We start from the raw sequence: 13,530 nt of genomic DNA, 5'->3' as shown, positions 1-13,530 counted from the left end.
TCCAGGAACCTACATATGATCCCTGGGCCATATTCTCCTTACTTTTATTACTTGAGTACACACATGATATATTTTCTCTCTCAGTAGGGTACACAGGGATAGAGGGAGACTGTGGTGGAGGAGAAATACTGGCATTGCTTGACTTTGCTAATTACCACACATCTGTCTTATTTACAATCAGTGGTATGGCATAGATGGGAGTTCCCTCATGTGCTGAAGCAGGTACATGTATACACACCCAACAAGATGCTATGTTTGCAAAGCGGGTTAAGTTTAAAGCTAACTGAACTATAGAGTTCTGTGTCCAACTATTGGAACTGTAAGTCGACCCTGTTAAGGAAATTCTAATCAGAACAGAAATCATTTTGTCCTTTTAAACAGCAATTTCAAGTCCTCGGTCAGTTCTACTTGCCACAAAGTCTCTTTTGCTTCTTTTGATGGTAGGTCTTGCTTCTCCTCTGCTGGTGGTGGTGCTGCCTTCACACGAGCGTAGTGAATCCACGATTTGATCCCTTCCACCTTGATTGCAGTGTAGGTGTGGAGCAAGACAGCGTAGGGTCCTTTCCACTTCTCCTTTAAGAGGATCATCTTTCCAGGTTTTGAATCAGTACCTTATGTCCACGTCAGAATGGGTGTACCGGAACATCCAATGGAATTGGTAATTGCTCCTGTACATATATATGGAGAGAGGACAACACGGCAGACAAAGACAGCAAATATTGTCTGACCCAATCTTCCCCTCTGACATGCATTTGACTCCCTTCTGTCACCAATTCATTTACTGGATATGGTTTACCATATAATAATTCAAATGGGATAACTTTTTCTTTAGCTCTGGGGGCTATCCTAATTCTCATCAGAGCTATTGGTAGGGCTTCTGGCCACTTCAGCTGAGTTTCCTGGCAAATTTTGGTCAACTGTCTTTTTAGTGTTTGATTCATTCTTTCTACCTGCCCACTGGACTGTGGTCTCCAAGCAGTACGTAAATCCCACTTAATCTGTAATGCCCTCGATATTTCTTGAACTACTTGTGATATAAAATGAGGCCCGTTGTTTGAGGAAAGTCTCTCTGGTATTCCAAAGCGTGGGATTATTTCTTTCAATAAAGCCTTTACGACTTCCCTAGCTTTATTAGTTCAGCAGGGGAAGGCCTCTGGCCATCCAGTGAATGTGTATACCAGTACTAGAAGATATTGATATAGTCCTTGTCTAGGCAATTCAGAGAAGTCCAATGCCAATAATCCCCAGGCTTCATTCCTTTTCTTGTCTCCCCTGGTGATGGTTTTGGATGGATCTTGGGGTTCTTAGCATAGCATACAGGACATTTTCGCGCTATTTGGTTTGCTATAGTTTGCATTTTTGGTTCAATTGAAAAGCCCTATCCTGCTATCGCTATTCAGGCTATCCTGCCCATACAAAAGGAGTCACTGCTTTTAACACCTCTTCAGGGATCTGTAGCCTTTCCTCTGCCTTTGGTTCTGTCAATAAACAAATATGTGCCTTCCATGCATTCTCAGATGGAATTTTAACTGTTATTCTATTTGTGGAGAAGGTTACCTGTGCAGGTAGTTTGCATAGCAGATCCCTTCCCAACAAAGGGAGAGGACATTCAGGCGTATATAAGAACTGGTGTGTCAAAACATTCCGTCCGATCTCACAATCCATAGGTTTCACAATCCAAGCAAGCACACCTCTAACTTGAATAACCGTTATTTATACACAGAAAAATTGTGAAAGCTATCTCTTTGACTACTTTTGATTGGCTATTACAGCTCACCTAACTTACCTCTACTGAGATTGCACATTACAGAGGACCAGCGGGGGGTGGGGGAGTGGGGATGGGGGCAGACACGAAACGAAATCCAACATTAGCATACATTAGCATTTTAATTGGTGTGATTGTCTGTATGTTAATGACCCGTAATGAGCAAAAGGTTACTGTAGGTCAGTCTGGAACTCTTTTTCACCTTCTTTTTTACGTTTCATCCCTTATCTTCATTGCTTCTGTTAGCTCAAGGCTACCTGTCTCTCTCTTTCCTTATTTTCTCAGCTAAAAGACTACACAAGCTACAGAAAGACTACTGTTGTGGTTTAAACCGGCCAGAACATAAGCACCACACAGCCATTTGCCCACCCTTTCCCCTCCCTCCCTGGGATGGGGGAGAGAATCAGAAAAATGAAGCCTGTGGGCTGAGATAAAGACAGTTTATTAGGACAGAAAAGAAAGGAAAATAATAATAATAATGATAATAGTACTACTAATAATAACGTGTACAATTGCTCACCACCCAGCCTATCCCTGAGCAGACAGAACCCCACCCCGGCCAGCCACCCCATATTAATTGTTCAGCATGACGTCAGATGGTATGGAATACCCCTTTGGCCAGTTGGGGTCAGCTGTCCTGGGTCTGTCCCCTCCCGATTCCTACTGCACCCTCAGCCTGCCCACTGGCAGGACTGTATGAGAAGCTGAAAAGTCCTTGGCTTAGTGTAAGCACTGCTCTGCAACAATGAAAACATCAGTGCGTTATCAACATTATTCTCATCCTAAATCCCAAACACAGCACCCTACCAGCTACTAGGAGGAAAATTAACTCTATCCTAGCTGAAACCAGGACATATATCCACCCCTTATTCCCTAACATTTATGTCATGCTCAGGTTACACCCTTTCCAATACATTCTAATTAATCACCATTTTCATCTACGGTATATGGAATGTCCACTGAGTTTGCATAGTCCGTGAGTGACTTCGGACTCCATCTGTCACAGCATTCTTTTATGGCAGAAGAGATGGTGTGTGATGTTAAACTGTCACACGCTGAGGCCCATTCTCATTCCGTCACACTGCCGTGCTTCTCCAATTCTATCAAAATTTGTTCATTATTATCTGCGTGACTGTTACTGTGATACCATTAATTGGACATTGACATATAGCAATCACAATGGTGACGACATACAGTATTAGATAATAATTAACATAATACAATTCAACTCATGGGCTATTCTCACCCAGTATTAAATCCGCTTGAGGTACACACCGGACCTCCCCATTCTTTTGCATTACCCACCAAGTGCATCCAGGTCCCTGAGCAAAAGCAATTCCACGAATGGGTTTGCCTTTTCCTGAGGCAGGAGTAGCCCAGATTGTCTTATCCAGCATGTTTTTTATGTGCACTACAGGGACTTTGTCTCCTTCTACAGTACATAACAGGTTTGATTGGGCAGGTATAGCTCAGCTGACAGATCCCCTAGTGCTGACTAACCAGGTGGCCTTTGCCAAATGCGTATCCCAATGTTTGAATGTCCCAGCACCCATTGCTTTCAGTGTAGTCTTTAACAGTCCATTGTATTGCTGAACTTTTCCAGAGGCTGGTGCATGATAGGGGATGTGATACACCCACTCAATACCATGCTCTTTGGCCCAAGTGTCTATAAGGTTGTTTCGGAAATGAGTCCCGTTGTCTGACTCAATTCTCTCTGGGGTGTCATGTCGTCACAAGACTTGCTTTCCAAGGCCCAGGATACTGTTCCGGGCGGTGGCATGGGGCACAGGATATGTTTCCAGCCATCCGGTGGTTGCTTCCACCATTGTAAGTACGTGGCGCTTTCCGTTGTGGGTTTGAGGGAGTGTGATGTAATCAATCTGCCAGGCCTCTCCATATTTATATTTCAGCCATCGTCCTCCATACCAAAGAGGCTCTTACCTCTTGGCTTGCTTGAACGTAGCACATGTTTCACAATCACAAACCTGTACTATAGTGTCCATGGTCAGGTCCACCCCTCGATCACGAGCCCATCTGTAGGTTGCATCTCTACCTTGATGGCCTGAGGTGTCATGGGCCCATTGAGCTATAAATAATTCACCTTTATGTTGCCAGTCCAGGTCCACCTGAGCCACTTCAACCTTAGCAGCCTGATCCACCTGCTGGTTGTTTTGATGTTCTTCAGTAGCCCGATTCTTGGGCACATGAGCATCTACCTGGCGTGCCTTTACCAACAGGTTCTCTACCCTGGCGGCAATATCTTGCCACAACGCAGCATCCCAGATGGGCTTGCCCCTGCGCTGCCAGTTGTTCTGCTTCCATTGCTGTAACCACCCCCACAGGGCATTTGCTACCATCCATGAATCAGTATAGAGATAGAGAACTGGCCACTTTTCTCGTTCAGCAATATCTAAAGCCAGCTGAATGGCTTTCACTTCTGCAAACTGACTCGATTCACCTTCTCCCTCAGCAGCTTCTGCAACTCGTCGTGTAGGACTCCATACAGCAGCTTTCCATCTCCGATGCTTTCCCACAATACGACAGGACCCATCAGTGAACAGGGCATATTTCTTCTCATTTTCCGGTAGCTTGTTGTACAGTGGGGCTTCTTCAGCACGGACCACCTCCTCCTCTGATGATATCCCAAAGTATTTGCCTTCTGGCCAGTCCATAATCACTTCCAGGATTCCTGGGCGACTGGGGTTTCCTATTCGAGCCCGCTGAGTAATCAGGGCAACCCACTTGCTCCATGTAGCATCAGTTGCATGATGTGTAGAGGGGACCCTTCCTTTGAACATCCAGCCTAGTACCGGCAGTCGGGGTGCCAGGAGGAGCTGCGCTTCAGTACCGACCACTTCCGAAGCAGATCGAACTCCTTCATATGCTGCCAATATCTCCTTTTCAGTTGGAGTATAGCGGGCCTCAGATCCTCTGTATCCCTGACTCCAAAACCCCAGGGGTCGACCTCGAGTTTCCCCAGGTTCTTTCTGCCAGAGGCTCCAGGTGGGGCCATTCTCCCCGGCTGCGGTGTAGAGCACATTCTTTACATCTGGTCCTGTTCGGACTGGCCCAAGGGCTACTGCATGAACTATTTCCTGCTTAATTTGTTCAAAGGCTTGTCGTTGCTCAGGGCCCCATTCAAAAGCATTCTTCTTACGGGTTACTTGGTAGAGCGGGTTTACAATCAGACTGTAATTTGGAATGTGCGTTCTCCAAAACCCCACGACACCTAGGAAAGTTTGTGTTTCTTTTTTGCTAGTTGGTGGAGACATAGCTGTTATTTTGTTGATCACATCCATTGGGATTTGACGACGTCCATCTTGCCATTTTATTCCTAAAAATGGGATCACTTGTGAAGGTCCTTTGACTTTGTTTTATGGCAAAACCGGCCTTCAGAAGGATTTGGACTATTTTCGTCCCTTTCTCGAAAACTTCCTCTGCTGTGTCACCCCACACAATGATGTCATCGATGTACTGCAGGTGTTCAGGAGCTCCCCCCTGCTCCAGCGCAGACTGGATCAGTCTGTTGCAAATGGTAGGACTATGTTTCCACCCCTGGGGCAGGCGATTCCAGGTGTATTGGACACCCCTCCAAGTATAAGTAAACGGTGGCCTGCTTCAGCATTATTCCCTTATGGGTGGCAGCTCCTGCCAGACCTACTGCTCCTGCGTGGGCTCCTCTCCAAGAGCTGCAGTTTTGGTCCAGAGTCTGCTCCAACATGTGTTCTCCATGGGCTGCAACCTCCATCAGGCCATATCTACCTGCTCCATTGTGGCTCTCCATGAGCTGCAGCATGGATATCTGCTCCAGCATGGTACACCCTGGGCTGCAGGGGGACAGCTGCTCCACCAGTGTCGTCTCCATGGGCTGCAGGGGAACTTCTGCTCTGGACCTGGAACACCTCTTCCTTCTCCTTCTTCACTAACCTTGGTGTCTGCAGGGTTGTTTCTCTCTACATTTTCTCATTCTTCTCTCCCGTCTGCTCCTGCACAGCCTTTTTTTCTCTTTCTTAAATATGTTCTCACAGAGGCACAATCAGCATTGCTCATTGGCTCAGCTTTGGCCTGCAGCAGGTCCCTTTTTATCTGTCTGGAGCTGGCCCTTATCTAACATGGGGCAGCTTCTGGACTCCTCTCACACAGACCACCGCTGCATCCCTCCCACCTGCCCCTTTTTGTCAGCTGCAACCAAATCTGACTGACAGATGGAGGTCTCCAAAAGTTAACTAAGTTCAAGTCTTGTGACAGTTAGTGGGGAGCCACGTAGAAGAGAGGGACTGTACTAATGAGGAAATGTGGGAAGGGGTAGGAGGGAAGGATATTTTCTGTCTGTTATACTGACAGTTCATCAGTACCAGCATACTGGCTAGTCCATCCTACACATGCAATTTGAAACCAACTTCATAATACTTTTTCACTCTGCTGTCAGTGCAAAGACGTGGGAAGGAGCTTGTGGTAACACATAGGGTTTACTGGATATGGGAAAGAACTAGAAATAGAGTTGAACTATGTCTTGGTTCCTGCTATAAGTATTTTGAAACAGTTATCACAGAATTACAGAATGTTAGGGACTGGAAGGGACCTTGAAAGATCATCTAGTCCAACCCCGCTGCCAGAGCAGGAACATCTAGATCACATTACACAGGAACACCCAGATCACGTCACACAGTTCATAGTACAATTGTGGCTACACTGCCTTTGTACTTCACTGTGGGAAAGGAATTCGCAGGGAGCTTTGCGCTGTTTCACACGTCCCTGAATTAGAGATAATGAGGAAACAAGTGGTAGAACCAAAAACTTGAGCAAGGTCGAGATAAAGTAAATTGGCTACAGTGTTAAAGATGAGCTTTGGGCAGTGGCCAATTGCTGGCTGGCTCGAGGCGTGTCTGAGGCTCTCTAACCAATTGTATGACAGATTCGGGTGCGTGGACAGTGCGTGGGGCTATGGGGAAAGTATATGTAGTAGTGAAAAAGGGCAATAAATGTCTCCTGTTCAAGAGCCATCAGGAGTCCGTGTCTTTCATGCCTTCACTTCACAGTCCTCAATTGCGAGAATAGCCTTTTTGGTGGCTACTGCAATTAGAGTAATCCAGGCTTAGTGTGGCCTTTCACTGGGTAGAGACCAAAAGAGGGAAGAATGAAAGATGAGTTACCTTTGCCTGACTTTAACCAGTTTTCAGGTAAATACAGAGTACTAACTTTCTGTCAACTTTCTTAAGATTTCTCTGTTTTCATAAACTTAAATATTTATAAGCAAGCAATGCGTTTTGAGGAGCAGTTAGCTAGGCTCCATTGAAATACACCTTTGATCCACTTTTTTTCTACACTAAAAATACTTTTTCAACTACATGTAGGCAAGATGGTGTTCAGCTTTAGATGTTAGGTATCAGGTTACTTTCCATTTTGTATCACTACAGAGGAATAAGCTGCTTTCCTAATGTTTTTGCTTCACTATTGAAGATAAATTTAACAGTAGCAACTGAAACTGCTATTGCCTCAAGCATTCTGCATCAGCAATTTGTTTGAGATTAGTCATAGCATGCTAAGTACATTTTAAGTGGAATTAAAAATATAAATGCTCTGCAGTAAAATTGTATTGACATTAATGTGTTTAAAACAAACTAAATATACACTATTAAGGATGTAGTTTTGCTGGACAGGTTGAAGGTCAGAAAGATTAAAAGCTGGTATATTAAATGAATGGATGGGGAAAAGGTGTGAAGCAGGCTGTCAACATATAAACCAAGACTGGTGGCAGTTGGAGACACAATAAACAAAATAATCATCTGCCCAGGTAGCATTTTTAATAGAAAATTTTTCACAATCACTTTCTATCATCTTCATATTGTTCTTTGTTGGCTAGACGATTTTTTTCGGTAGAACACTGTATCCTGTTGGATTGCTGTTTCATAAAGCCACTGGTTGTCCATCTGGAAACAGTAAGAACTCATAGACAGAAGAAATCTTTGGATATCACCTGAAAGAGTCAAATGAGTTACATTGAGAATGCCATCTGTTGCCACTAACATTGTTTTACAAAAGTTTTTAACTTCTTTCTTGGGAATGGAAAAGTGACAGTAATAGAACCAACAGATGTAAGTGATGACCAGGCAAAGATTTTTTCATTTTTATTCTTTTTATTATGTGGGGACGACAGAATTAACAAAGAATGCAGTAGAGACACAGGTTGAGACCCCTTACTTCTATCTTTACAGTGAGTGAAGAAGTTCTGCAAAGGAGTTCTGAAAGCCCCCTCCTTATCTTCAGGAGCAGTGCTGGTGACTACATTAAATGGGGCGAAGGTCTGTATGTGAGTTATTTTCCAGATAGCAGTGCTGGAGGAGATTGAAAGAAAAGAAATACTGTGAGAAGTTAGAGATTGGCTGACTAGAGAAAGATGAAAAAATCTTGGTGAAGAACGAGAGAAAGAAAAGACACTAGAAAAAAGAGAAGGGTTATAAAAGAGAGAAGATAGTGGAGATGTCAGGTAGATCCAATATATAGGAGCAGTGGAACTGGGAATAAAAAGGACTCAGAAAGAGAAGGAGGATTGCCAGTTTTTTCCTCCTCCTTTTAATTTATCTAGTTCTTTTTTAGAATAAAGTATTGTATAACTTCCTTGATTTCAATTATTATGAGTTGTTATATCCTAAAGCAGCAAATTCCAAATGGTGAGGTGTAAACCCAGGTGTGGTGTGGAACCTACCTGGTGAAGCCCTCTTGTCCCTGAAGAGGCAGCATGGGTGTTGCTGCTGCTGCTCCTGCATGCTGGGGATCCAAGGCAGAGCCCACTGCAACGGTGACACGGGGTCCTGCCTGTCCCTGGTGTGCCTGGTTGAGTGAGAGTCCTGCCAGGACCAGCAGCATAGCTGGCAGAGCAAATGAGAAGTGGTGACAGGTCTGGGAGGCTAAACTCAGTGATCTATGGAATACCACTAATTTTTCAAAGAGCATCTTCAGCTAAAAAGAGTCTGGAAAAGGCTGGCCTAGAAATTGCAGAGGTTATCGGATTGTGTGATAGCTGGAAGTTCCATGCACAAAGAATGTATGTCCGTTGTGCCTAGAGTGATTACCAAATCCTTTAAAAAAGGATCAAGAGTAGTTTCAAGGTTCTGGATACAAGGGAGACCCAAGTGTTGTGGTTTAACCTGGCTGGCAGCTAAACACCACACAGCCGTTCGCTCACCCTCCCCCCTCCCTCTCTGGGATGGGGGAGAGAAACGGGAAAGCGAAGCCGGTGAGTTGAGATAAAGACAGTTTACTAAGACAGGAATATAATAATAACAATAATAATAATAATAATAGTGATAATGATAATAGTATTAATAATAATAATGTGTAAGAAAACAAGTGATGCACAATGCAATTGCTCACCACCCGCTGACCGATGCCCAGCCTATCCCCGAGCAGCCGGCCCCCCCACCCCGGCCAGCCACCCCTATATATTGTTTAGCATGACGTCAGATGGTATGGAATACCCCTTTGGCCAGTTTGGGTCAGCTGTCCTGGGTCTGTCCCCTCCCAGCTCCTGCTGCACCCCCAGCCTGCTCGCTGGCAGGACAGAGCGAGAAGCTGAAAAGTCCTTGGCCTGGTGTAAACACTGCTCTGCAACAATTAAAACATCAGCATGTTATCAGCGCTCTTCTCATCCTAATCCAAAACATGAGGAAAAATTAACTCTATCCTAACTGGAACCAGGACATATATCCACCCCTTATTCCATACCATTTATGTCATGCTCAGGTTACACTCTTTCCAATACATTCTAATTAATCACCGTTTTCATCTATGGTATATAGCAATCATGGTAGTGATGACATACAGTATTATATAATAATTAACATACTACAATTCAACTCATGGGCTATTCTCACCCAGTATCAAATCCGCTTGAGGTACACACCGGACCTCCTCATTCTTTTGCATTACCCACCAAGTGCATCCAGGTCCCTGAGCAAAAGCAATTCCACGAATGGGTTTGCCTTTTCCTGAGGCAGGAGTAGCCCAGACTGTTTTACCCAGCATGTTTCTTACGTGCACTACAGGAACTTTATCCCCTTCTACAGTGCGTAACAGGTTTGATTGGGCAGGTCCAGCTCGGTTGGCAGATCCCCTGGTATTGACTAACCAGGTGGCCTTTGCCAAATGTGTATCCCAATTTTTGAATGTCCCAGCACCCATTGCTTTCAGTGTAGTCTTTAACAGTCCATTGTATTGCTGAACTTTTCCAGAGGCTGGTGCATGATAGGGGATGTGATACACCCACTCAATACCATGTTCTTTCGCCAAAGTGTCTATAAGGTTGTTCCCTCAGGTACTGAATTCCCTTCTCCATGGTGGTCCATTTGCCTGGTAGACATACAAGTTCTTCCTTGAAGGGATACCTTTCCTGCACAGCTGACAGGAGACGCCTCCAGAGGCTGCGAGATCGTGCTCCATCTCCAATTGCTTTGTCAATGCATGCGTCCCTAGCAAGGGATCCCAGCCGCCTGGCTTCCCTGCCCTCTAATTCCACACAACTGGCTCCGGTGTCCCAGCACCGGAGCAGCCAGGTGGCAAGCTGCTCACCTATACAGCGACCAAAATCTTTTTGCACATCTCGTACCTCATGCTGGTATAGGGTTTGGGTAGTTACTGTTGATTTTTCGACATCCTCATCTTCATCCTCCTGCACATTTGATGGCCCAGCCTCGTCTTCTCTATACCTAGACCTGGCAGAAGACTGTCTGCGTTCTAAACGACCTGAGCCTCTATACCATTTTTTCACCTTGTCTACAGGGGCAATTTGCACTGCTACAGCTCTTTTCTCTGACCCAGCCACAGGGTCTGCCACAGGGGTTGGAATACCCTCTGCAGGGTCAACTTGCACTGCTACAGCTCATTTCTCTGACCCAGCCACAGAAGCGGGAGTGGCTGCAGGATCTGGGGTGGCTGCAGGGGCTGGAGCGGCTGCAGGGGCTGGAGTGGCTGCAGGAGCAGGAACTGGAACAGCTGAAGGAGCTGGAACTGGAACGGCTGCAGGAACTGGAACTGGAACAGCTGCAGGAGCTGGAAGTGGAAGGGCTGCAGGAGCTTGAGCGGCTGCGGGACCTGGAGCGGCTGTAGGAGCTGGAACTGGAATGGCTGCGGGAGCTGGAGCGGCTGCAGGAGCTGGAACTGGAGCGGCTGCAGGAGCTGGAGCGCTGCGGGAGTTGGAACTGGAGCGGCTGCGGGAGCTGGAACCTTGTCCTTGTCCTGGACCAAGTCCTTTTCTTGGTGTAAGCACTGCTGTGCAACAATTAAAACATGAGCATGTTATCAGCACTCTTGTCATCCTAATCCAAAACAGAGCACCCTACCAGCTACTATGAGGGAAAATTAACTCTATCCTAACTGAAACCAGGACACCAAGGATACGCCTGTATGCATACCAGAATGTCCTGATAAAAATACATGTTGCAGTATTTTGCCTAAAACTTTTTTTTTTCTTTTTTCTCAAAACTCTGCTCAAAGAGGTGGCAACATATCCTCATCTAGAGAATGAAAAAACACCAAATTCATTCTGTAATCAGGTCATCTAGATTTGTACTAGTTTTGACACAGCTGTGTTTTTTGTGTGCCCTCTTATAATGTATCCTTAGAAGAAATACAATAACTGATCCATTAGGACACACAGTCCCAAAGTGCTCAACCATGATGATATAAAAATAGAGCAACTGATTACTTGCTTTCCAGAAAGTTATATTTTTAAATAACATTACCAAAAGCGCAAATGGTGACATGACAAATGTAAATTGCACAAAGTATAAGAACTATATACATTATGAAACATTTCAGTATTGCGAATAAGAGGTGTTTTTTCTCCTCAATAAAAAACACTGCTCTTTCTCCCCAGTAAAAAAGGCTGTTGAACACAGTGAACTCAAAGCTGATTTCAAAATGGAAGATGGAATGATGAACATTTCAGGCGTAAGTGAAAAAATTACTCTCTCAAAAAAAGAAAGAATGAATAATTGAACATGTGTTTACTTAGATATTGTAAATTCATCAAAGGACAAATATCCCTGGAAAGTGTTCCAGTACAAGCTGTAAACATTCTTTCTAAGGAAACATTTTTAGAAAGGCATTAAGTGATCTTTCCTGGACAAAATAGCCCCCTAAACTTCTTTAAGAGGTGTAAGGAGAGATGAGCCTGAAAAAACTTCACAGTTCTAAACAGTTATAAACTGAGCTAAGTTAGTTTACAGCATGTGAAGTATTGAATTTGGTTGAATGGCAGCAGAGCTCTTGCTTTAGCATGTGTTTCTTCATGATCCTCAGAGGCACTCTGACTGCTGGCCAGAATCATCATACTAAGGCATTTATTGCGCAACCTTTCTTGTGCTTTCTGTTGCAGCTTGAAAACAATAATGTCATAGTTTGGGACCAAATTGTGTCTGATCTTATTGCAGATGTAAAAGGTGTGGAGACTACGCAATGTCATCTTAGTCTTTTTGCATATCATTGGGCTTCGAAAATTGTTAATTCTCACCTGATATCAAAGATGGAAGAGTAGGGAGGACATGGTAACTGTGGTCCTCTCTGCTATCTCTGCAAGCCTGGGCATCAGGAAGGACACTTCCAGATAGGCACACAGGGGATCTCAGAGAGGTACTTCGTACTGCACTGGGCACACTGTCACAAAAAAGAAAGTACACTCTAAGCTCCGATGAGAGTTATAACAATGTAAAAAAAGACATGGAAAATTTTCCCTTCCCTGATAATAATAGTGCTGGCACTTCTATGTATCCTCTTAGGGAGGTCCCAGCACGAAAGGGACAAATATGTTATGTGAACTCCCTCCCCTTAACAGCAGAGAGCTTAGGCGTTTTAAGAAGGAAATGAACCCTTTGATTTAGGACCCTATAGGACTAGCGGAACAGTTAGATCAGTTTCTAATGCCTAATTTGTATTCCTGGGGGGAAATTATGTCAGTCCTGAGTATGTTATTCACTAGAAAGGAGCAGGGAATGATTAGGTTGGCAGCTAAGCAAGAATGGGAAAGAATCAACACCCCCCCCCCCCCCCCCCCCCCCCCCCCCGACCGTGAGTAATTCCAGTAGAGCAGAAATATCTGCTTGCCGACCCTAACTGGGATAATAACAACCCACAGCACAGAAATCATGAGAGACTTAGGGGATATAATAACAATGGGAATTAGGGAAGCAGTACCAAAGTCCCAGAATTTTGTCAAGGCATTTGAAGTCCAACAACAAAAGGATGAATGCCTAATGACTTTCTGGAAAGACTTGGGGTCAGAACGAGAAAGTACTCGGAGATGAATCCTGAGGACCCAGTAGCCCAAGGGCTCTTGAAAGTTCATTTTGTGACTAAAGCCTGGCCAGATACACAGAAAAAGCTCCAGAAGGTGGGAGGATGGAGCAAACAGTCACTGGAAGCCCTCCTGTGGTGATTCGTGGAAGAACTCTACAACTCAAAGCAAATGAGTTATAAAGTAGGTATGTGGTTTATTTAAGTGTTGGGCGCATGCGGGATAGCTCCCAAAGGCAGGTGCACCCCAACGCAGCAACTTGCCTTGGTTATATGCAGTAAAGAGTTACATATGCACGAAGTTTCCCAATACACTTATACATACGCATAACTTATCCCTGCTTCATATTATAATTAGTTCCAAGAACTAATCTACATGTGGTCCTCCCATCCACGCCTGCGTACTGCTCTCTGGTGGTCATCTCTGGTGGTCTCTTAAGATGAAGTAAGTCTTTTCCTTCCTCTTCCTCATATCT

The 13,530-nt window shown here is 44.7% G+C and overlaps 2 long non-coding RNA genes across 3 annotated transcripts; one reads left to right on the top strand and one right to left on the bottom strand.

The window, feature by feature from the left end:
- Window positions 1-6,786: 6,786 nt before the first annotated feature.
- On the top strand, window positions 6,787-10,681 carry LOC136788804 (uncharacterized). The gene is made up of 3 exons (XR_010827383.1): window positions 6,787-6,945; window positions 7,981-8,067; window positions 10,544-10,681. It is a non-coding gene; the product is annotated as an uncharacterized lncRNA (long non-coding RNA).
- Window positions 7,561-12,790, bottom strand: LOC136788803 (uncharacterized). 2 transcript variants are annotated; one of them, XR_010827382.1, is made up of 4 exons: window positions 12,276-12,790; window positions 9,140-11,032; window positions 8,472-8,634; window positions 7,561-7,742 (listed from the first exon to the last, which is right to left on the bottom strand). It is a non-coding gene; the product is annotated as an uncharacterized lncRNA (long non-coding RNA). The 2 variants fall into 2 exon arrangements; XR_010827381.1 differs by having other exon boundaries at window positions 9,140-11,029.
- Between the last annotated feature and the right edge of the window lie 740 nt (window positions 12,791-13,530).

The sequence above is a fragment of the Anser cygnoides genome, chromosome W (genome assembly GCF_040182565.1).
Source record: "Anser cygnoides isolate HZ-2024a breed goose chromosome W, Taihu_goose_T2T_genome, whole genome shotgun sequence".
Taxonomy (NCBI): Eukaryota; Metazoa; Chordata; class Aves; order Anseriformes; family Anatidae; genus Anser; species Anser cygnoides.
This window is presented reverse-complemented; position numbering and strand designations above follow the sequence as displayed.